The 17,874-nt window shown below is 38.9% G+C and overlaps 2 long non-coding RNA genes across 2 annotated transcripts; both read left to right on the top strand.

The window, feature by feature from the left end:
- The first annotated feature begins 4,227 nt into the window (after positions 1–4,227).
- LOC131640881 (uncharacterized) lies at positions 4,228–5,716 on the top strand. Its single transcript, XR_009295368.1, has 2 exons — positions 4,228–4,266; positions 5,444–5,716. It is a non-coding gene; the product is annotated as an uncharacterized LOC131640881 (long non-coding RNA).
- Positions 5,717–10,605: 4,889 nt separating this feature from the next.
- On the top strand, positions 10,606–12,094 carry LOC131640880 (uncharacterized). Its single transcript, XR_009295367.1, has 2 exons — positions 10,606–10,644; positions 11,822–12,094. It is a non-coding gene; the product is annotated as an uncharacterized LOC131640880 (long non-coding RNA).
- The last annotated feature ends 5,780 nt before the right edge of the window (positions 12,095–17,874 follow it).

The following is a 17,874-nucleotide window of genomic DNA, read 5'->3' as shown; positions in this document are numbered from 1 at the left end:
GTTTGTGATGATATAGAAGAGATACTCCTATCATAGAGATGAAAAATGTCTAATCTCCTAGGGTATTTGATTTGGATATTGGGGATGCTTATAAGAAGCCCGTGGGTCCTTGTACGAAGCCCAAGAGGAGGCTATCCGAGGGTCCTTGCATTGTAAGCCCAAGAGGAGGCTATGGGAGGGACAATCCAGGGTCCTTGCATTGTAAGCCCAAGAGGAGGCTATGGGAGGGTCACTCGTTTGTACAAAGCCCAAGGGGAGGCATGGTATAGTTGGTTTGAGCTCTTAGAGCGATTTCACCGGGAAACCATACTCTATGTCCTAACCTAAACTAGGGAGATTCTTTGCACGAAGCCCAATAGGAGGCTATGCGGAACCTAGTGTTGTACTAAGTTGAACAAGCATATATAACACAATCACAAGTATGAATAAGTACGAACAAACATGAACAAGTACATGAACAAATATGAACAGTTATACATATATGACAAAGTGTGTGTATATAATGGAGTTTATGAAGGAAATATACCTGTAAGCATGATCCATTTGTCTACACAGGGCTCGGGACTCATTTTCGGGGAGAGGCCCATTTGAGTTTATTCAAAAGCTATGTAAACAAGTATTCACAAAGGGCTTTGGGACTTATACCTACATGGAGGCCCATGGTATTTTTGGGAAGATTTAAAGAAAACCTTCATTTTTGATTAGTTGTTCAAAGTTAAAAAACAAACTGATCGAGGTATGTACAAAAATGTGTATGTACAAAAAGGTGTACAATGAAATACCTAATTTCATGTACAGGAATGGGACTTATACCTATGTGGAGGCCCATGTTTTATTTTACAAAACATGGTTGATTGTTTATTTACAGACGCGTCGTTTGAAAAACTGTTTGAAAGTTATTGTTTTTGAAAGAGTTTTTTGTACAAAGAAAAACTGTAAAAAGAAAGAGGAAAGGGACTTATACTCTCTAATATTCGAGAGGCCCCACATCGCTTTGAAAATCAATTGATCAATTAAAAAGATTTAATCAATAGTTTCAAAAAGAAATGGTTTATCGTTTTTGAAAAGAATCGCGATCGCTTGTTTTAAAATGGTTTGAATTTTGAAAGGAGTCAAATTAATCAAGATAAACAAAAAGATTATCTTCAATTAACACTTAGATGATCAGGGTTTGCTCAAAAAATATTTACAAGTGATTAAGTCTGAAAATCAAATGAAAAATAATATTTAAAAGTATTAAAAATACTTAAAAACAAGTCATTTTAAACCTATTTAAAAATGTATCAAATAAATATTTTTTGATGATTTTTTTTGATATTCTTAAAATATATGTGTTAAACAAGAAGTGTGTAAAAAATGAATGAAAAATGAATTAATTTGATGTGTTAAATAATTAAATGAAGTTGTAAAAGAAAATGAAAGAAAAATGGTTGTAAAAAAAATGTTTTGGTCCCTAAGGGTGTTGAACCCGTGACCTTATGCTCACCACTCAAAAACTTAGCCAACTGGACCACGCGCGTGGTCTGTTTAACACTTGCAACGAATTTGTTATATTTTTGAATCAATTTCTAATTTCAGTTTCAAAATCTGGCGCCAAGAACACATGAACAATTTGAATTTGAAAATTCTGAAAACTGGATTGTTTTGATCAAGTGAATAGCCTATCTTGCTCGATTTTCCACAAGGAACATGATGGTACCATTTAATTTCATTTATTTTCAATCTAAGATCATTAATTTTCTGATGAACACGAAGAACCCTAATTCTATGATTCAATCTAAAATCGTGTATGTGCAAGATAAATAGCAATTGATTGAGGGTTAATGATCCTCATGTGTGCAGAAATGAGATGGTATGTTCATATTTCATTCATGATGCATGATTCATAGAGTTTGAATTTCAAGTAGCTTACCTTCAAAAACGGCAAAAGTGAGAATCGAATTCTGCAAATGAGGAGTTCCAGTTGTTGTTTCTTGATCTGGACAGCATCAATGGACCTTATGGAAGGTGTTTGAATGCCTGGAATGAACTGGAAACCTCTTGATCAATCTATGGTACCCGATCTGCAGTATGGCTTAAGTGAGGATCTAGCTTGATGATTTTGGTGTTTCAGATCATGGATGATGGTTGGAACAGTTCATATGAAGTATATGGATGATGTTTAGAAGGTTAGTTTGGACAGAATTTGCTTGGTATGGATTTTCGCATGATAAGGCTAGTGTTATGCATATTTGGAGGTGAGATGATGATTCTGAGTTTTGGGATGATTTGAGGTGTGTGAATGGTTCAAACACATCATATATGATGTTTATGAGATGTTAGAATCATTACTTTGGCCAGAACTTCAAGGGTTTGGAGGTTGGGATTTCTTCCTCACTTTGAAACTTAAAACTTGCAATTCAAGAAAGAAAGAGAAAACCTATCTTTTGTGAGGTTTTGGTGTGATTTTGAATGGAGTTTGGACCTCTATTTATAGGCCAAAGTGTCTGAACTCAGAGCTTTGCAACTTGCTTCAAGAAGTGATGATTTGGCATTAGGAGATAAAATGGAATCTTACCATTAAATGCATTAGGTTAAAAGTGACTAAACCATGGTTAAATCTCAAGCTTCTTATCCTCTTCCATTCTGATCTCAAATCAGGAAAATATCTTCAATTATTGCCTCTATGCATCATTATTTGGATCATTTGGCAAATTGGTTCATAACTTAGTGAAAATGGCATGAAATTTCTAGTGAAAAGTTCACTAATGTCAAAATTCAAAACCATGGCTACACTCCATATTTTTCCATGCTCTTGGACATTTTGGAAAGCTCATATTACACACTTCAAAACCCTAGTTGAAAATTTCTTCAAGATCTTTAAGGAAGTGGGTGAAAAAGATCCATGAACTTTGAAGAAAGTGAGATTTTAAGTGCATTTTTCAAAAGATGCCAACTTTGAAGCTCCATATCTCTTAAATGGTTGATCTTATGAGAAAAAATTATATGTGTCAAATTTGTTTATTGGATCAAAATCTACAACTTTCATGTTGGAAGTTTTTTTCAGTTTGTAGGTGAAAGTTTGAGAAATTCCCTTCCAAAGTTTGGAAAAAACCATTGAAAAACACTTAGAAAATTTTCTAAGTATGAAAGTCAAACTTTTGACTTTTTGATTCTTGATTGATTTTCTTGATTTTTCTTGATCAAATGACTTCATATATCATACATTGATGATTCAAAACTTCAAAAGTCATGGTTGACCAAAATTCTCCAAAAGTCAATGGTGATCTTGTACAGTTGACTTTTTCAGACGAATCGCGTTTCTGGAGATTTCAAATGAACCAAGCTATCCTCACCAAATGAATGGTATGAATGGATCATATTGAGGCATTAGAGGATATTGAGCCATGGTTTGAGTTGTGGCACCATGTCTTGATAAAAAAGTCAGTTGTTCAGTGAATTAGGTCAAAAACCCTAATTGTCGACCTGATGAAATTGATGACTGTGGATCTTGAATTGAGATGTAATTTCCATTGGATATTGTCATAGGGATTATTTGAGGATGATTGAAACATTTGATTGACTTCCTGGGGGTTTTTAGGGTTTCCCAAATGTGATCCCTGATTTTGGTCCCTGATAGTTCAAAACCCTAATCTGATGATTTGCAATTTCACTGTTGATCAATCCTTGTGTAGGAGATGTCTTGAGCCAATGGATTAGGTCAAAATGATATACTTGGAGTCTTGAGGTCATGTCCCAAGTCATCAGGTCAAATCTTGAGCAAAAGTCAGGAGTATGTTATCTTCAGTCAAAACCCTAATCTGGTTGATTCAAAGCCTTTGAGCTTGTTGGAATGAATCTCTGAGGACCAAATGTTGATTGTTGATGAAGATGGTTCATTTGAAATGAAGGGAGAACAAAACCCTAATTGACTGTTTCTTGCACTGATGAGTGATCTCTTGATTAAACCCTGCTGAGCACTGTAACACCCCGTTAATTCTAGTGTATTAATTTAATTATTTTATTAATTAAATTATTAGAATTAATAATCTGTGGGAATTATTTGGAAAATAATAAAAATATGGTGTTGGGCTGAGTGTGATAGTTAGTGGAAAGGGGGTGTTAACTAAGCAAGCCCATTAAGAATGTTTTATTTTATTTTTCATAAAATAAAGGAAATTGGGAAAAAGAGAAGCAGAAGCAGTAGAAGCAGATTTTGGGACTGAAGAACACGTGAAAGTGAGAACAGCCAAAGGGGGAGAAGAACTTCGAAGATCCGACTCTAAGGTAAGGGGGGATTCTTCGGGTTAGTAATCCTTATGCGATTATAGGTAGTAGGATTGATTAGGATTATTGTTTAGTTCATTCGTACGTGTCGGGTTGGGAATTTGTTAGGTTTTGATAATCTTGTATGAATTGACATAATCCTGTTGATACTTGTGATATATGATGTTAATACATGTCAATAACCTATTTGAAATGTGTAATTGTGTGAAAAACAATGTTAATCGTGTGCTATGTTCGTATGTACCTGGAATTGGGGTTATGGGATAGGGTAAAAGCTGTCAAAATAGTGATTTTTGCTGTGCAGGTACGTAGGAACCGGTTCCCATGTGGGACGAACCGGTTCCCCCTTGTAAAAACAGAGAAATATGGGTTCTGGGTAGCTGGGAACCGGTTCCCATGTAGGGACAACCCGGTTCCCCATAGTAAATATCCGAGGCGTGATTCTGGAGCTGCCAGGAACCGGTTCCCACGTAGGGACAACCCCGTTCCTGCAGCATTTTTCTAAAAATGTTTTATCTTTGAAAGCTCATAACTTTTGATCCGAGTATCCGATTTATGTGCCGTTTTGAGCATTGTGAAGCTGAATTAAAGGCCTATATGATGAATAGGTGGTATGGATGTGAAGTCCAAGTTGTTTATTTGTGATTATATTATTTCTTGGTTGATGACTTTCATGTATGCGTGTGATATGTTTGTATGAATGCTAAGAATATATATACATGCTTATTGGTGATGATTTGGTGATGATAATGAGACGATGTGTTACATCGGATTGGTGATGTTGTAAGTATGTTATATGTTGCATTCATTGGCATACATTTTTGGTGATGGATCCCGGTGATGAAAGTGGATCAAAATGGTGGGCATAATTCCCATTGTGTGGAATTTGTGCTGGTTAAAACTGTATCTTGGTGATGAAAAAGATCGGTTGGATGGGTTTATCCCATGGATGGTACCACATGCATTAGTGTCAGTTCATTCATTGCATTATATTATGATATGACTGAACGATTGTGTGGAGTGATAGAATATGCTTATGTACTGATGTTTGGTTGTTATAACAAATTCCGATTCTATGTATGATGAGTGGATGATAATTGCTATGATATTCCATTGCTTATGATTGTATAATGGTTATTAATTCGAATGAAACTCACCCTTACTTTGATGATTTCAGATTAAGGATGTAGCGGCGTGTGATTGGGTGAAGATAGCTTATAAGCTAGCCCGTAGTTCGTGTCGAGTCATGCTCTGATTGTAACACTGGGATCGATTAGTCTTAGCGTTACTTGAGATACTATGTTGTTATTTTGTTTATGGATTATGTATTGATGAGCTGTTTGGATATGCTCCTAACATTGTTTGAAATAAGTTTCCGCTGTGATGAACACATGTTGAAGTTTGGTTAATTTTAATAAAAGCATGACAATCGACTTTGATGTTTTATTTATTTAATAATTGTAACATCCTTGATGTGTTATTACTCTGATTATATTATTTTACCGTGGGGTTTTAGAAGGGTGTTACAATAGTGGTATCAGAGCATAGTTGGTCGTTTGAGTCAGAGTCTTAGTGTCAGTGTTCCCTTGTATGCGACTAGTGTAAGGTAAACACTGTCGATACTTCTATTCTGATGAGATTGTTTTGTGATTTAGCAGAACAATGGCCGGAAGAGGTGGAAGGAATGATGATGCTATCGCAGAGGCTCTAGGCATGATTGCTGGTGTATTGGGAGGGAATGCTAATGGAGCTGCGATTGGTGCTGACAGGCAGTTGAACAGCTTTCAGAGGAACAACCCTCCACTGTTCAAAGGCACTCATGACCCTGATGGTGCTCAGAAATGGTTGAAAGAGATCGAGAGGATCTTCCGAGTGATCGATTGTGCAGAAAATCTGAAGGTGAGGTACGGTACTCACATGCTATCAGAAGAAGCTGATGACTGGTGGGTTACTACTAAGAATGAATTGGATTCAGATGGGATTGCGATTACTTGGGCCATATTCAAGAGAGAATTTCTGAGGAAGTACTATCCTGAAGATGTTCGGGGAAAGAAGGAGATTGAGTTCTTGGAACTGAAACAGGGTAGTATGACGGTGCCTGAATATGCTTCCAAATTTGTGGAATTGGCTAAGCACTACACACCCTACACCAACGATGCAGCTGGAGAATTCTCTAAGTGTATCAAGTTTGAGAATGGTCTTCGTGATGAGATCAAACAGGGCATCAGGTATCAAAGGATTCGCCGATTTGCTGATTTGGTGGACTGTAGCAGAATATTTGAAGAAGACAGTCTTAAGCTGAGATCATCTCACTCTCGCGAGTTAGTTGATAAAAAGGGTAAGAAGCCTATGGACAGAGGTACACCATATGGTAGGGGAAACCCAAGAGCTGGTAATTGGAAAAGGCCTAGTGGGGGAGATTCTGGTGCTCCCTTTAGGTGCTTCAACTGTGGTGAACCAGGACATAAGAGGAATGAGTGCAAGAAAGAAGAGAAGAAGTGCTTTAAGTGTGGCAGAGTAGGCCATGTTGCTCCTGACTGTAAGATGAGAACTGTGACTTGTTATAACTGTGGAGAAGAAGGCCATATCAGTACACAGTGCACCAAGCCGAAGAAGAACCAGTCTGGGGGAAAAGTCTTTGCTTTGTCTGGATCAGAAACTACTCCGGAGGATAGACTGATTAAAGGTACGTGTTTCATACATAACACACCTTTAATTGCGATTATTGATACTGGTGCGACTCACTCGTTTATTTCATTGGATTGTGCTAAGAGGCTGAATTTAGAGATATCAAAGATTGATGGAAGTATGGTTATTGACACTCCTGCGTCGGGTTCAGTGACCACTTCATCTGCATGTTTGAACTGTCCTATTGATATATTTGGTAGGAAGTTTGGAATGGACTTAGTGTGCCTTCCACTTGAACAACTTGACATTATTCTGGGGATGAACTGGTTGCAATTTAACCGAGTTCATATAAATTGTTTTACGAAGACGGTCATCTTTCCTGAAGAGATGAGTATCGAAGAGTTGGCAATGACTGCAAGACAAGTGGGTGAAGCAATTCAAGAAGGGGCAGCCGTGTTTATGCTTTTTGCGTCGATGGAAGTGAAAGGAAGAGTAGCAAGTAAGGAATTACCAGTGGTCCGAGAATTTCCAGAAGTTTTTCCAGAAGATGTCAGAGAACTACCACCTGAAAGGGAAGTAGAGTTTGCTATTGAGTTAGTTCCTGGAACCAGTCCTATATCGATGGCACCTTATAGAATGTCGGCATCTGAATTGACCGAGTTGAAGAGTCAATTAGAAGAATTGTTGGAGAAGGAGTTCATCCGTCCAAGTGTGTCACCGTGGGGTGCACCGGTGTTATTGGTAAAGAAGAAGGAAGGATCTATGAGGTTGTGTGTAGACTACAGACAACTGAATAAAGTTACTATCAAGAATCGGTATCCATTGCCGAGGATTGATGATCTGATGGATCAGTTAGTCGGGGCTAGTATATTCAGCAAAATTGATTTGAGGTCTGGGTATCATCAGATTCGTGTGAAGGCGGACGATATTCAGAAGACTGCATTCAGAACGAGGTATGGTCATTATGAGTACACTGTGATGCCGTTCGGGGTTACTAACGCACCTGGTGTTTTCATGGAATACATGAATAGGATTTTTCACCCTTATCTTGATAAGTTCGTTGTGGTGTTCATTGACGACATTCTGATATATTCCAAAAATGAAGACGAGCATGCAGAGCATCTCAGAATTGTGCTGGGAGTGTTGAAAGGGAAGAAGCTTTATGCCAAACTGTCGAAATGTGATTTCTGGTTAAGTGAAGTGAGTTTTCTGGGTCATGTAATTTCTAAGAGCGGTATTGCCGTAGATCCAGCAAAGGTAGAAGCTGTGTCTCAGTGGGAAGCTCCGAAGTCCGTGACTGAAATTCGTAGCTTTCTGGGTCTTGCAGGTTACTATCGGAAGTTTATAGAAGGATTTTCAAAGTTAGCTCTACCGTTGACGAAGTTGACTAGAAAGGGTCAAGCATTCGTTTGGGACTCGGAATGTGAAGAAGGATTCCAAGAATTAAAGAAGAGGCTGACTAGTGCTCCTATTTTAATTTTGCCAAATCCGGCAGAATCTTTTGTTGTGTATTGTGATGCTTCATTGATGGGACTTGGAGGTGTGCTAATGCAGAACCAACAAGTAGTCGCTTATGCGTCGAGACAACTTAAAGTGCATGAGAAGAATTACCCGACTCATGACTTAGAGTTAGCAGCAGTGGTGTTTGTGTTGAAATTATGGAGACATTATCTTTATGGTTCACGGTTCGAGGTGTTTAGTGATCATAAGAGTCTGAAGTACCTATTTGATCAGAAAGAGCTTAATATGAGACAGAGGAGGTGGTTAGAGTTCCTTAAAGATTATGACTTCGAGCTGAATTACCATCCGGGTAAGGCGAATGTTGTTGCTGATGCTTTGAGTAGGAAGTCCTTGCACATGTCAATGTTGATGGTACGAGAACTAGATTTGATTGAACAATTCCGGGATTTAAGTTTAGTATGTGAAGGTACTTCGAATAGTATCAAGTTAGGTATGTTAAAGCTGACAAGTGGATTTCTTGATGAGATCAGAGAAAAGCAGAAAGATGATGTGAGACTAGTTGACAGATTGACCTTAATTAACCAAGGAAAAGGAGGTGAGTTCAGAATTGATGAGAATGGCATAATGAGGTTTGGCGACCGTGTTTGTGTTCCTGATGTTACTGAACTGAAGAAGAGTATCTTAGAAGAAGGACATCGTAGTGGGTTGAGTATTCACCCCGGTGCTACTAAGATGTACCATGATTTGAAGAAGTTATTCTGGTGGCCGGGAATGAAAAAGGACATAGCTGAATTTGTGTATTCTTGTTTGACTTGTCAGAAGTCAAAGATCGAACATCAGAAGCCGTATGGAACTATGCAACCTTTATTTATTCCTGAGTGGAAGTGGGATAGCATATCCATGGACTTTGTATCTGGATTGCCAAGAACAGCTAAGAACTATGAAGCCATTTGGGTTATTGTGGATAGACTGACGAAGTCTGCTCACTTCATACCGATGAGGATGGACTTTTCGATGGAAAGGTTGGCACAGTTGTACATTGAGAAAATAGTAAGTTTGCATGGTATTCCTTCGAGCATAGTATCAGATAGAGATCCAAGATTTACATCCAGATTTTGGGAAGGGTTACAGAAGGCCTTGGGTACTAAATTGAGGTTAAGTTCTGCTTATCATCCACAGACTGATGGACAGACTGAAAGGACGATTCAATCATTGGAAGATCTATTGCGTGCTTGTGTATTGGAAAAAGGTGGTACATGGGATAGTTACTTGCCGTTGATTGAATTTACTTACAACAACAGTTACCATTCGAGTATTGGTATGGCTCCATTTGAAGCTTTGTATGGTAGAAGGTGTAGGACACCACTGTGTTGGTATGAATCTGGTGAAAGTGCAGTGATTGGACCAGAGATTGTTCAAGAGACGACAGAAAAGATTAAGATGATTCAAGAGAAGATGAAGGCTTCTCAAAGTCGTCAGAAGAGCTATCATGATAAAAGGCGGAGAACACTTGAATTTCAAGAAGGAGATCATGTGTTTCTGAGAGTAACTCCTACGACGGGTGTTGGTCGAGCACTGAAGTCAAGGAAGTTGACGCCACGTTTCATTGGTCCGTTTCAGATTACAGAAAGAGTAGGAGAGGTTGCTTATCGTATTGCTTTACCAACAACACTTGCAAACCTACATGACGTATTCCATATATCTCAATTAAGGAAATATATAGCGGATCCGTCTCATGTAATCCAGGCAGATGACGTGCAAGTGAGAGATAATATGACAGTTGAGGCGTTACCTATGAGGATTGAAGATCGGAAGATAAAGCAACTACGTGGTAAAGAAATAGCTTTAGTCCGAGTAGCTTGGGGAGGAGCTGCAGGTGGAAATGTTACGTGGGAGCTAGAGAGTCAGATGAAAGACTCTTATCCCGAACTCTTCGTTTGAGGTATGTTTTCGAGGACGAAAACTCTTTTAGTGGGGGAGAGTTGTAACACCCCGTTAATTCTAGTGTATTAATTTAATTATTTTATTAATTAAATTATTAGAATTAATAATCTGTGGGAATTATTTGGAAAATAATAAAAATATGGTGTTGGGCTGAGTGTGATAGTTAGTGGAAAGGGGGTGTTAACTAAGCAAGCCCATTAAGAATGTTTTATTTTATTTTTCATAAAATAAAGGAAATTGGGAAAAAGAGAAGCAGAAGCAGTAGAAGCAGATTTTGGGACTGAAGAACACGTGAAAGTGAGAACAGCCAAAGGGGGAGAAGAACTTCGAAGATCCGACTCTAAGGTAAGGGGGGATTCTTCGGGTTAGTAATCCTTATGCGATTATAGGTAGTAGGATTGATTAGGATTATTGTTTAGTTCATTCGTACGTGTCGGGTTGGGAATTTGTTAGGTTTTGATAATCTTGTATGAATTGACATAATCCTGTTGATACTTGTGATATATGATGTTAATACATGTCAATAACCTATTTGAAATGTGTAATTGTGTGAAAAACAATGTTAATCGTGTGCTATGTTCGTATGTACCTGGAATTGGGGTTATGGGATAGGGTAAAAGCTGTCAAAATAGTGATTTTTGCTGTGCAGGTACGTAGGAACCGGTTCCCATGTGGGACGAACCGGTTCCCCCTTGTAAAAACAGAGAAATATGGGTTCTGGGTAGCTGGGAACCGGTTCCCATGTAGGGACAACCCGGTTCCCCATAGTAAATATCCGAGGCGTGATTCTGGAGCTGCCAGGAACCGGTTCCCACGTAGGGACAACCCCGTTCCTGCAGCATTTTTCTAAAAATGTTTTATCTTTGAAAGCTCATAACTTTTGATCCGAGTATCCGATTTATGTGCCGTTTTGAGCATTGTGAAGCTGAATTAAAGGCCTATATGATGAATAGGTGGTATGGATGTGAAGTCCAAGTTGTTTATTTGTGATTATATTATTTCTTGGTTGATGACTTTCATGTATGCGTGTGATATGTTTGTATGAATGCTAAGAATATATATACATGCTTATTGGTGATGATTTGGTGATGATAATGAGACGATGTGTTACATCGGATTGGTGATGTTGTAAGTATGTTATATGTTGCATTCATTGGCATACATTTTTGGTGATGGATCCCGGTGATGAAAGTGGATCAAAATGGTGGGCATAATTCCCATTGTGTGGAATTTGTGCTGGTTAAAACTGTATCTTGGTGATGAAAAAGATCGGTTGGATGGGTTTATCCCATGGATGGTACCACATGCATTAGTGTCAGTTCATTCATTGCATTATATTATGATATGACTGAACGATTGTGTGGAGTGATAGAATATGCTTATGTACTGATGTTTGGTTGTTATAACAAATTCCGATTCTATGTATGATGAGTGGATGATAATTGCTATGATATTCCATTGCTTATGATTGTATAATGGTTATTAATTCGAATGAAACTCACCCTTACTTTGATGATTTCAGATTAAGGATGTAGCGGCGTGTGATTGGGTGAAGATAGCTTATAAGCTAGCCCGTAGTTCGTGTCGAGTCATGCTCTGATTGTAACACTGGGATCGATTAGTCTTAGCGTTACTTGAGATACTATGTTGTTATTTTGTTTATGGATTATGTATTGATGAGCTGTTTGGATATGCTCCTAACATTGTTTGAAATAAGTTTCCGCTGTGATGAACACATGTTGAAGTTTGGTTAATTTTAATAAAAGCATGACAATCGACTTTGATGTTTTATTTATTTAATAATTGTAACATCCTTGATGTGTTATTACTCTGATTATATTATTTTACCGTGGGGTTTTAGAAGGGTGTTACAAGCACAAGTAACAAACACAAGCTATGCAATTTGTTAGAGATGCAAATGATGCATATGCAAATGATATGAGGTGGTATCTTAGGTCAAAAATTGGGGTATGACAGATGCCCCAATTTAAGTTTCTTCAACCTGAGACATGAAGATTGAAAATCTTCGTTTTGATAGGGTGGAAGAGACTTAAATATCAGAAGACGCGAATTTTGGACCTAAGATACCAAAATCGCGAATGATGCAAGGATATCTTTACCGAGGGAATATCAAGAACTGACTCTGCTGGGGAAAAGAGATTGGGAAGGATACCTCAATCCGTTTTAGGAAGAGAATCCGTTTTCTTTCTTTTCGGGAAAGCAAGTGTATGCTTCACCGGGGAATGATAGCTTTGTAAGAAAAGCTTACCTATCGACATTATCGACTATCAGCATGGGGATAGACTTGTTTAATAATGCGAAGGTGAAAGGTATGAAACTGTGTTACCGACTATCAGCATGGTGATAGACTTGACAAGGTAAAAAGAGTTTCAAAGGTTTGGTTAATATTACCGAATATCAGCAGGGTGATAGACATGTTTAATAATATAACCAGAACAAAAGGTTACCGACTACCAGCCTCGTGATAGCGGTTTTGAAGACATGATTAATTATCAGCCGAGTGATAAAATGATTCTGGAGACTTTGCTAGGGGAATTACTGGATATTCAGCCTTGTGAACAGTAATAAGGCCCTGATCGTCAAATGATCTTCATGATTGATTTCCTTGAGAGGAAATTTTTGAAAGAGACATAAGCTGCTCAGATGATGAGGCTATTGCTTATTGTCTGTTTTTCACAATTCTATTTGGTGGAATCGGAATTTGAATCTCTGGTAAAGACAAGGTTCTAACCATGAATGAATTGGAAAGAAACAGTCAAACAAGACTTTGTACCCAATGAGGAATGAACTCGACTGGGGATTTTCTCCTTCGTTTTGAGAGGAGAAAATTAAAGCAACCTTCTTCCACGAGGAATGATCTCAGTGGGGAACTGGAGAAAGAAGATTTTATTTCTGCTTATGGGTGACAACCTACTTGGAGAGATGACACGCCCATACTGTTTCTTTTTCCTCTTTTTCTTTCTTCTTTTTTCCTTTTTTCTTTCTTTTTTTCTTTTTGAGGATAAATATATCCTAAACAAGTAAGTATTGAAAAATGCAAGAATGCATAAATGATGCAAATATGTATGAATGATGAATGTCATGAATATCGCATGCATGCTAACAATACTGACAGACAGAGGAGTATATACTGGAGAAGGACCGACGTCGCAATACAACCAGATACTTGGCAAATGTTTTTCAACACGTTGTAGATAGCACGGGTGATGAATGGTGCTGCATGTTTTAAACTTCTCTGGGGAAGATGAGCATCTTTTTTTCTTATTCACTGGAGATGGAAAATCTTTGTTACTGGAGGTGGAAAATCTTCGTCACTGGGGATAAAAGACCTTCTTCACTAGGGATAGAAGAGCTTCTTCACTGGGGATAATTGCTTCAAGAATTCTTTGCTGGGACAAGAATACCGTTGTCTCAACAATTTTTCAGGGAGAATCCTTTTGTTCATCCTATGGAGACGACTGCTGATGTTCCTTCCGTTGTTCACAACTCAAAGGAAAATTTCGCTTTTATTTGAAAAAGAAAAGTGAAGTAAATTTATTTAAAACTTATTTTTTTCTTTTTTGTTTCAAAAGTGAATAACACAATTAAAGCGTCATTTTGCAAGCTAAAAGAAATTAAAGATTGCAAACAAATGGGCACAAGGCTCAAATTTATTTAATAGGATGGTAATCAGCTAAAGGCGTGATTCCATAGAGTATTTACAAAAGTTTGAAATGGCAATTATGCGGAAAAGGCTACATTGAAAGCAATAACCACTATTCCCTTAACAACTTTGAGTTCCAACTGTGCTTGTTGCTTCAGATTGGCGATGATTTGATTGAAGATCCTTTGATGAAAAAGACTCTTCAGGTGACGAAGTATTGACTGATGCAGTTACTTTGTCATGAATCCCTAATTTTTGCCTAGATTGCCCTTTCAGGTTTTCAATCTACCAGGATAAATTTTTTCTGTTTATTGTCTCTAATTTTTGCCTGGACCGCCCTTTCAGGTTTTCAGTCCACCGAGACGCTCATTTTTGCCTAAGTCGCCCTTTGCGGGTTTTCGACTTACCGAGCTGTTCTTTTGTTCTTTTTAGACAAAGTATTTCTTGACTGCATCAGCATTTACAGGATGCTGGAGTTCATCACCATCCATGGTTGCAAGAGTCATGGCGCCGCCAGAAAATGTTCTTTTGACAACATACGGGCCTTCGTAATTAGGAGACCACTTGCCCCTAGAATCTGGTTGAAAAGACAAGATCTTTTTAAGCACGAGGTCGCCTTCTTGAAATTCACGAGGTCGAACCTTTTTGTTGAAAGCTTGTTTCATCCTTGCTTGGTATAACTGTCCATGGCATAGAGCAGTCATACGTTTTTCTTCGATTAAGTTCAACTGATCGTATCTGCTTTGACACCATTCAGCCTCTGATAACTTAGTCTCCATGAGGACTCTCATTGATGGGATTTCAACCTCTACGGGGAGTACAACTTCCATGCCGTATACTAGAGAAAAGGGAGTTGCCCCTGTTGAAGTACGCACTGAAGTACGGTACCCATGTAAAGCAAATGGCAGCATTTCGTGCCAGTCTTTGTAAGTGACGACCATTTTCTGGACGATCTTCTTAATGTTCTTGTTAGCAGCTTCAACTGCGCCGTTCATTTTTGGTCTGTAAGGAGAAGAGTTATGATGCTCAATCTTGAATTCCTCACACAATTCTTTCATCATTTTGTTGTTCAAGTTTGAACCATTATCAGTAATGATCTTGCTGGGAATACCATATCGGCAAATGATGTTATTCTTGATAAACCTCACAACCACTTGTCTTGTAACATTGGCGTACGATGCTGCTTCGACCCATTTGGTGAAGTAATCAATAGCCACCAAGATGAAACGATGACCATTTGAAGCTTTCGGTTCGATCATTCCAATCATGTCGATACCCCACATGGAGAAAGGCCATGGAGATGAGAGAACGTTGAGTAGAGTCGGTGGTACATGGATCTTATCTGCGTAGATCTGGCACTTGTGACATCTTTTCACGTGTTTACAACAATCAGATTCCATTGTCAACCAATAGTATCCTGCTCTTAAAATTTTCTTGGACATTGCATGCCCGTTTGAATGAGTTCCAAAGGACCCTTCATGCACTTCATGCATTAACATGTCTGCTTCGTGTCTATCCACGCATCTGAGCAAAACCATGTCGAAGTTTCTTTTGTATAGCACATCTCCGTTCAAGAAGAAACTGCCAGAAAGTCTCCTTAGAGTTTTCTTATCTTTGTTTGATGCCCCAAGCGGGTACTCTTGAGTTTGAAGGAAGCGTTTGATGTCGTGGAACCACGGTTTATCATCGATGACTGCTTCAGTTGCAAACACATAGGCGGGCCTTTCAAGGCGCGTAATTCTGACTGTAGGCACATCATTCCAGTGACTGACTTTGAACATGGAAGATAGAGTAGCCAAGGCGTCTGCCATTCGATTCTGATCTCGAGGTATATGATGCAATTCAACCTTGTTGAAGAAAGTCAACAGACGTCTTGCATAATCTCTGTAGGGAATCAAGCCAGGGTGGTAAGTTTCCCATTTGTCTTTGATTTGGTTGATCACGAGGGCTGAATCTCCATATATGTCGAGGATCTTGATCCTTAAGTCAATGGCTTCTTCGAGACCCATGATACAAGCTTCATATTCTACGATGTTGTTGGTGCAATCAAATAGCAATCTGGCGGAGAATGGGATATGAGTACCCTTGGGAGTGATGATGATTGCTCCAATTCCATTGCCAAAAGCGTTTACTGCTCCATCAAAAATTAGGCCCCATCTTGATCCAGGATCAGGACCTTCTTCAGGTAATGGTTCATCACAATCTTTCATCTTCAAGTACAAGACGTCTTCATCAGGAAAGTCAAACTTGAGAGATTGATATTCATTAATTGGTTGATGCGCCAAATGATCGGCGAGAATGCTTCCTTTGACCGCTTTTTGAGCACGGTATTCAATGTCATATTCGGATAACAGCATTTGCCATCGGGCAATCCTTCCTGTTAAGGCAGGCTTTTCAAAGACATACTTGATCGGATCCATTTTGGAGATTAACCAAGTAGTATTGTTGATCATGTATTGGCGGAGACGTTTTGAAGCCCAAGCCAAAGCACAACATGTTTTTTCGAGCATGGAGTAACGAGACTCACAATCTGTGAATTTCTTACTCAGGTAATAGATGGCATGCTCCTTCTTACCGGTTTCATCTTGCTGTCCAAGCATACAGCCCATGGATTCTTCCAACACAGTAAGGTACATGATTAATGGTCTTCCTTCAACTGGAGGAATCAATATCGGTGGTTCTAACAGATATTCCTTGATACTGTCAAACGCTTTCTGGCAATCTTCAGTCCATACAACCCCTTGATCTTTGCGGAGAAGCTTGAAAATTGGCCCACATGTAGCAGTCATTTGAGAGATAAATCTGGAGATATAGTTCAATCGTCCGAGAAATCCTCTTACTTGCTTTTCAGTTTTTGGTGCAGGCATCTCTTGAATAGCTCTGACTTTGTCGGGATCTACTTCAATACCTCTTTGGCTGACAATGAAACCCAAGAGTTTTCCAGATCTAACCCCAAAAGTACATTTGTTAGGATTCAAGCGAAGCTCATATTTCCTTAGTCGTTGAAACAACTTCAAAAGGTATTCAATATGTTCTTCTTCTGTGCTGGACTTGGCTATCATGTCGTCCACATAAACTTCAATTTCTTTATGCATCATGTCATGAAAGAGAGTAGTCATTGCCCTTTGGTAAGTTGCGCCTGCATTCTTTAATCCAAACGGCATCACTTTGTAGCAAAAGGTACCCCATGGGGTGATGAAAGATGTCTTCTCCATGTCTTCGGGAGCCATCTTGATCTGATTATAACCGGAGAACCCGTCCATGAAGGAAAAGACGTTGAACTTAGCGGTGTTATCAACCAGCATGTCGATATGTGGTAATGGAAAGTCATCTTTTGGACTGGCCTTGTTCAAGTCACGGTAGTCAACACACATTCTGACTTTGCCATCTTTCTTCGGAACTGGCACTATGTTGGCCAACCATTGAGGATACTCAGAGGTGACTAGAAAACCTGCGTCGAGCTGCTTTTGAACTTCCACTTTGATCTTGTTAGCCATATCAGGGTGAGTCCTTCGCAATTTCTGCTTAACTGGCGAACATTCTGGCTTCAATGGCAAGTAATGCTGAACAATATTGGTATCCAACCCAGGCATGTCTTGGTAGGACCAGGCAAACACGTCAACATATTCTTTGAGAAGGTCTGTCAACTTACTCTTGATATCAGCATCAAGCAGCGATCCAATGGTCACTTCTTTTTTGTCTTCTTCAGAACCCAAGTTGATCTTTTCTAAAGGCTCTTTGTGAGGCAGAATGGCTCTTTCCTCGTGCTTAAGTAATCGAGAGATCTCGTCCGGGATCTCCTCTTCTTCCTCTTCTTCGGCTTCGAACACAGGAAACTCAAAGTTGGGAGAGGGCATAGGGTTATTGCATTCAATGGGTTTATCAATAGTAAATCTACACATGTGATTTAT

Source organism: Vicia villosa, unplaced genomic scaffold, assembly GCF_029867415.1.
Source record: "Vicia villosa cultivar HV-30 ecotype Madison, WI unplaced genomic scaffold, Vvil1.0 ctg.003360F_1_1, whole genome shotgun sequence".
Classification (NCBI taxonomy): domain Eukaryota; kingdom Viridiplantae; phylum Streptophyta; class Magnoliopsida; order Fabales; family Fabaceae; genus Vicia; species Vicia villosa.
This window is presented reverse-complemented; position numbering and strand designations above follow the sequence as displayed.